Source organism: Solanum dulcamara, chromosome 6 (assembly GCF_947179165.1).
Source record: "Solanum dulcamara chromosome 6, daSolDulc1.2, whole genome shotgun sequence".
Classification (NCBI taxonomy): Eukaryota; Viridiplantae; Streptophyta; class Magnoliopsida; order Solanales; family Solanaceae; genus Solanum; species Solanum dulcamara.
Genome location: NC_077242.1, coordinates 45368374 through 45374493, shown reverse-complemented (window position 1 = coordinate 45374493; position 6120 = coordinate 45368374). Strand labels below are relative to the sequence as shown.

At 39.0% G+C, this 6120-nt stretch overlaps 1 pseudogene; it reads left to right on the top strand.

The window, feature by feature from the left end:
- The first annotated feature begins 291 nt into the window (after positions 1 to 291).
- On the top strand, positions 292 to 411 carry LOC129893562 (5S ribosomal RNA; annotated as a pseudogene).
- Positions 412 to 6120: the final 5709 nt, after the last annotated feature.

Below are 6120 nucleotides of genomic sequence, written 5' to 3'. Positions count from 1 at the left end.
TCAGCTGGTACCCTTACCTTTTTAGGTTTTTCTTTTTCTCCCTCAGAGTTGGCTACCAAGTGGTGTCAAAATTTCCTCGCCCCCTGGCCTATATAGCCATTCTGCGGTTTTCCTCTCATTAACTAGTTCTATGTTGAAGAGCTGTGGCACTCAAGTGTGTCGTCAGTTAGCAAATAGCTAATCCTTCTTGTTTTTCTTAAGACCTTGTTACAGTTTCCTAAACGTATCTTATAATACCCTGGGTACATAATCTCATAGCGTTTCTCCGTCACTAGTTCAGATTCTTCCATCTCGCGCGATCACACCAGCACTAATACATTAACTTCCATCAGAATATTGAAGTTAAGCGTACTAGGGCGAGAGTAATATCAGGATGGGTGACCTTTATGGGAAGTCTTCGTGTCGCGTTTCATTGCAACCTTTTCCACGAGGTGCGGGCACTCAACTTAGCTCCAGATTTACCTCAGCGTTGTCTCGCGAGTCTTTATGTTTTGCCCCATCTTTTTGTCTGTTATCTTGCATCTAGTATCGGCGTACACCTTTATCTCCACGATCCTTTATTCACTTTATGTTCTCCTTATTTTCTACCACAGGAGGCTTTCTATTCCTTTTTCTTTGGTTATTTATCTATCGCAATATCATTTGCGACTAACTATATAACCAACATTTTGGCTTTTGGTCTAGCATACTGTCGTTATCCTTTGTAGTGTCTGTTGAATTATTCAATATCCTTTCATTGGTACATTCTTCTGTTTTTATATGCAGCCGCCTTCTAGTGTTATGTTGTTTAGGGTCTCGTCACAAACTTCTTAACGCTACTTATGTAGCATTCCGGCTTCCATCCAATTATTGGTAACTTCCGGACCTTTCCAACTTGGTTTAGTAAGATATCTTATCGAAGTTTAGACGTCTATCTCACATTTATTGCTATATCAATTACCTCCTCCTACCTTTGCCATTTTCTCATTAACTTCCCCCCTTTAGGGGGTACCCGCACTTTCCTCTGTTTGTACTTTGTTTTACGTCTCTATGTCCAGTCTAAATTTTTGTCCAATTCTTTTCACCAATCTATTTGGTAACGCATCATGTCTTCGTTTATCTGCATGTTTATAATCTGACTATCCGCGTATGGAGCCTTGATTAAATTACGAAGCGACGAGAACCTTTCCATATTTAACGTGATGTCTTATCTACTAATCAGTATTTGAACAATGTGACCCAGGGAATAACTCGTCGAAGGCCACCTTCTACTTTTTCTTTTTCCAAGAATTACTTAGCACCTGTAGTTGTTCCAATCCCAATGAGGTAGTGCTAGTATTCCGACGATAACTATTCCAGGTTTTCTCGAAGTAGTGGTTTTGTCCCAACCTATATCCTTTGCTTCTTGGGGCGAATAGAAGTTACGTCATTTGTTCCTTAAGTTTTCCATCCTCGTCCCTTAAGGATTCCACTATTTTTTTGGGGCGACGTTGTGTACACGCATCTTTTCTTTGTATTTTAAGCCCCATGCTCTTATTGCATTCTCAATGCAGGCCTTTAACTTAGGCAATGCGTACTGAGTGCGTCTTACTAGTGGTTCCAATTTATCCCTACATACTCGTATCACACTGTTCAGTTCATACTTACATATCCCCCTTTTAACTCGTATATATACTTGGTTCCTGACATCTCTTTGAGGTGCTTCTATTAGAAGTTCTTTCCCCAATTAGTCGGTGGCAAATTATAAAATATTATCGTACATCATTTTCCAACCATTGTTGGAAGAAATCAGAACCTCTTAAACATCACAGTACTTTTTTTTTTAGTACTTGACCTACCTGGTCTCTTTCTGAGTTTATCCTCGAGTTATGAACAACTCATCTAATTTACAATTAGGAGTTGAGGGCTTGGTATTATTTTTCAAAAGAGTGAAACTCATTCGCGGGACATCTTATCCTTCATTCTGAGCCCTCTGTGTATATTCCTACAATACAAATACGGCTGGAGATACCGTAATCTGAACTTTACTACTTAAATAAGCCTTTGTTCCTCCGAAATAAAATTCTTCGAGTGAAAAGGGAGCCCCTTATTGACGAAATGAAGGGTACCTCTTACAACTTTACTTTAGCATAATACGGGTACTCGGTATCAATTTCCAAGACATGTTATAAAGGTATGTTTTATTCCCTTTTCCCTGTTCTAGGAAAATTTTGGCAGAGTTTCCTCTACACTCCTTACTATCTCAAAACCTGCACGCAGAAAATACCAACAATGCCTCACAGGGCCAACATATATATATACATATCATATCACAGCCGCACAGGGCTTTCAATGTCATCACATATCGCAGCCATACAAGGCTTTCAACGTCAACAATAATATAAAAATACTGGACTTACCTCATATGTCTAACTTCAAACTGCATCTGTTGCACTTTCTGTCTGCTTTCCTTTTAGGTTTCAACTTTATATTTCAATACCTTACCTGACGAATATCTTTCGTGGCTTTACTTTACTTACCTGCATGCTTTGTAACTTTCCATGTCATCAATTACTTTTTTCTGTTGGTGTCGTCCTTCTGTTAAGATCCAAGGTTAGTATAAGGAATTTTTCCTATGACTCGGATCTAAAGCACGATCTCAGATATAGAAGAAATGTAACATCCTAAATATCCTATAGCTTCCTGTTTATAGATGTGGCGCGCAACACATCGATAACCAAGACTCTATTAGACACGGTCTGCAGACACTCCGAGGATGAACTGCTCTAATACCACTTCTGTCACGACCCAACCCCATAGGCCGCGACTGGGGTCCGACCTGGACCCCCCGTACATATATCTATTAGTTGAGGTCACATTGAATTGTAAATAAGACAATATCATGTAACAGAGCCCCACTGGGCGATAACATTTTCATAAACTGTAGCCCTTTTCATTTGTATCACAACATGATAGGGCACGCAAGCCAACAAGGCTGCCATAACATAATAACATATATCATATATCATGTAGACCCAGCTTAATCAAACTGACATACACAACCCACATATACATGTCTGCAGACCTCTAAACATATGAATGACAACATATGGTGGGACAGGGCCCCCGCTGTACCCCTGAATAGACAAAACAATTTTTATATATCAGTGGACAGTATCAAAAACTAGGCCCCGATATAATAGAGCCTCTTCCAACTGATCTGTATAGAATCCTAAGCTGATGGACTTCCAAAATCTGTATCTGTACCTGCAGGCATGAACGCAGCCCCCCGAGAAAGGGGGTCAGTACGATATGTGTACTGAGTATGTAAAACATAATATAATACAACTGGAAACATATCTGAGATAGAGAATCAGGGGATAAAATATCAATTCAGAAACCTATACCTGTACTTTATGAATTACAAAAACATGCATGTTCGAGTCATATCATATAGCCGGCCCTCTATTGAGGGACTCAGTGCCATCACCACCTTATTACAACACATCATCATATATTTATATACGTATCCTGGCCCTCTATTGAGGGACTCAGTGAGTAATGCAGTGAACTGTGCACGAGAACATATCCTGGCCCGGGACTCAGGGAAAGAAGTGTTACAATATACACGAGTAGAGTAGTGAGTAACTATATGCAATTTAAATCATTATCAGAGACTCGACAAAATAAGAAAGTTAAGCTTTTGTTTGAGGACCCGAGTAACAGTGTAGTAATCTCGAGTGTCCTCTAAATGCCATTATGGGCTGTCTCAATTATAATCTCGGGGCTCCTAGACATGTACTAAAGTAAAGCCAAATCGCTTATGGAATCAGAAACATTTGCTAACATATAGTCTGTAAGACCTGGAGCCTGTACATTTGTTACCTTTTTAACATATAAAAGTTTCCAGGGAAATAGTTCGACTACTGTAGGAGTTCTATATTCAGAAGTAAATAAGAGATGTTTGAGGATGGAGTTACCCAGAGCTCAGATCATATTCAACTTACAACTAAGACAAAGACATGCCCAAAAGAAGAAAGAGAATAAGCTTTATGTAGTCTGTACTTTGTTTTAGATGACCTTCATACACATATTTCATACCCGGCCCATTATAGGGCTCGGTGAGCCACTATGGCATTCAAATCTCACTTTCGTACCAAATACATATCAAGAGAAGGGAAAGATAGTTTTCCATACACTATTCTTTAGCACGTAGAAGCCTTAACAGGTAATACTCAATCCTTGTAGGGGTGTTAACACTTAACTGTAGTTAGGGATTATGGGGCGTACCTGGAGTTCTGGGAATGGAATTATTCCCACATTCCACATACAATTCACTTAAGGCTAAAACTTGCCAAAAGGAAAGAAAGATAATTGTACGTGCTTATACCAAAACATGCCACAAGAAAGCTTTACATACCTTTTGGGAGTTACCCTTTATCCTGCTTGTCTCGTCGTCTTCCGAACCTATTCAATATGAAAGTAATACAAATATCAACTACTCTTAAATTTCCAGCATCTTGGATTACGCCTTAATGTTAATGGAATCTATTTCCTTAGTCGTTTCCTCGACTAGTCCTTTAGTTTGTTAAGGCGTTAACGAAAATTGGGCAGCACCTCCCCTATAATGTGCCCCATCCAAATTTCCAATTAGGTCCCTAAGACCTACAGCCAACCAACAACAACAACCTGCAGCAATTCATACCAACAATATACAGCATAAACTCCAAACGACTTATTCAAAAATACGATATCAAAATAGGGCATCTAGCCTTTATTTTGTGACGCCTTTAATTATACGTAACGAGGGGTAATGGGGTCTCAACCAGCAGCACCCTAACCCACATTAGATCATATTTAGGCCCTGCAACAACCAGCCACACCCCTGCAGCAGCAACTCACAAGAACGACACTTTATTTCGATGACAATTCACTTCTAGCGACTCCAATTTAGTTTATTTCGAACGTCGAGCATTTCTACGACATTCTTAAACTTCCAGCAGCATACAAGGGGTGTAATACACCATATAACAATACCATAAACTCCAATTTAAAAGGAATGGCCTTACCTTACGTTACACTTGTCAAACTCGCTAAAACTATCCAAAATGTGAAATCTGGACAGATTACTGTTTTACCTTGTCGCTTCGTTTCGAAGGGGTAATGGAGGGAAACAGGATTTATGTCCTTCATGAAAGTTATATACATATGTCTTAGGGTCGCAAAAAATTTCGAATCATCCCTACATCAATTTTGTACAAAAAGATATGACCAAAATACTTACAGCTGTCCGTGTAGAATTTCCAAAACCAAATTTGAGCAGTACCTCCTCTACACTTCATCACCACTTTTCAAGCTGATACATGTAGAACTGGATTTTGGAGTCTGAATTAAAGTTATATAACCACGAAATACCTTTCCAAAACATATTAAATCACTCGAAACGAATCTGTACACAAGAAGTTATACCAATATTACTAACTACTGTCCCTTCCAAAAACGGGTTTATTAATTAACGTTTTCTCTTATTTTCTCTTCCAAATTCCAATTACAAAGCTGGAGTTTTACTTCCATGAAGGTCTTAAAATACATATATACGTATCCACATACTTAAGGTACACCGTATATAATTAATTCACGGAAGAAAATTGGAAAACTAACCTTAAATCTTCAACAACGATGGCTGCCTCTCTATTTCCCTCTTTCACGTTTTTTTTCTCCAAGGCTGCTGCTATTTTTGGATAATGAACAACTAAGGAGTCATATACACATATATATATATATATATATATATATATATATATATATATATATATATATATATATATATATATATATATATATAAGGTGACATGTGTCATCCCCTAAGGGTGACACGTGTCAAGCCCTTATTGGTCCACCTCAACACATGGCCAATAGGGTGCTGCCACGTGGCAGTGGGGTCCACCTCCCCAAGTAGGTGGGTCACCTACTTGACCCCAAGCAGGTGGGTCACCTGCCTGCTTGAGGTGCTGCCACGTGTCGCTTCTTCATTGGCTACCACGTGTCGTCTTTTTTTTTCCCTTCCTCGCGGGCTCGTAATCTCGTCTTATTTTATGTACCTATGTAATCCGTGCTATGTAAGTTTGATATATGATTAAGTAGCTCAAGTGCATATGACTT